This window comes from Triticum dicoccoides, chromosome 4A, assembly GCF_002162155.2.
Source record: "Triticum dicoccoides isolate Atlit2015 ecotype Zavitan chromosome 4A, WEW_v2.0, whole genome shotgun sequence".
NCBI lineage: Eukaryota > Viridiplantae > Streptophyta > Magnoliopsida > Poales > Poaceae > Triticum > Triticum dicoccoides.
Genome location: NC_041386.1, coordinates 3,072,649 through 3,073,207, shown reverse-complemented (window position 1 = coordinate 3,073,207; position 559 = coordinate 3,072,649). Strand labels below are relative to the sequence as shown.

General features: G+C 41.0%; 1 protein-coding gene across 2 annotated transcripts in view; it reads right to left on the bottom strand.

The window, feature by feature from the left end:
- Window positions 1-559, bottom strand: part of LOC119284495 (MADS-box transcription factor 47-like) — a 14,911-nt gene that overhangs the window by 1,514 nt on the left and 12,838 nt on the right. The gene's annotated exons all lie outside the window — the stretch shown is intronic.

The following is a 559-nucleotide window of genomic DNA, read 5'->3' as shown; positions in this document are numbered from 1 at the left end:
TCTTTTCCCATGCGGGCCCACACATGTGTGCCCTCTCTCTCGCTCTCTTTGTGTCTGGTTTTTTTCCTTTGTATGAAGATTCAAGAATTTTTGGAAGTTCAAAATCTCTGCGATTTAAATTCTAAAAGTTGAAAAATTTGGATCTTCATTTTGGAATTCATATTTTGAAAGGTCAAATTGAATGTTTCCCAAATTGGAAATATTTCTTAAATTTGCCAAAAAAGGAAACTTCCCTAAAAGGGAAGTGTGGGCGTGACTTTCCAAAATTGGGAAGTTTGTCATGTCCGATTTTTTCCTGCATAGGGTTGCTACACTTTGGATTGCCGATTTACGACCACTAAGGTGGTTTAAGTGACAACTAAGCTTTTCCTTCTTTGCGTAACGTGGCATGCGGTTGACTGGTTTGACCAAGTGTTGTCATGTCGATGCAAAGCATACACACCAGGAAACAAGATTCACGGTTCCACCATCTCCGTCCATTAGAGCGGAGAAGGCAAGGGGAATCAATAGACTCACCGACAGGGGTTGAGGGTGATTTTTTTTGTTGTGTGTGTGTGTG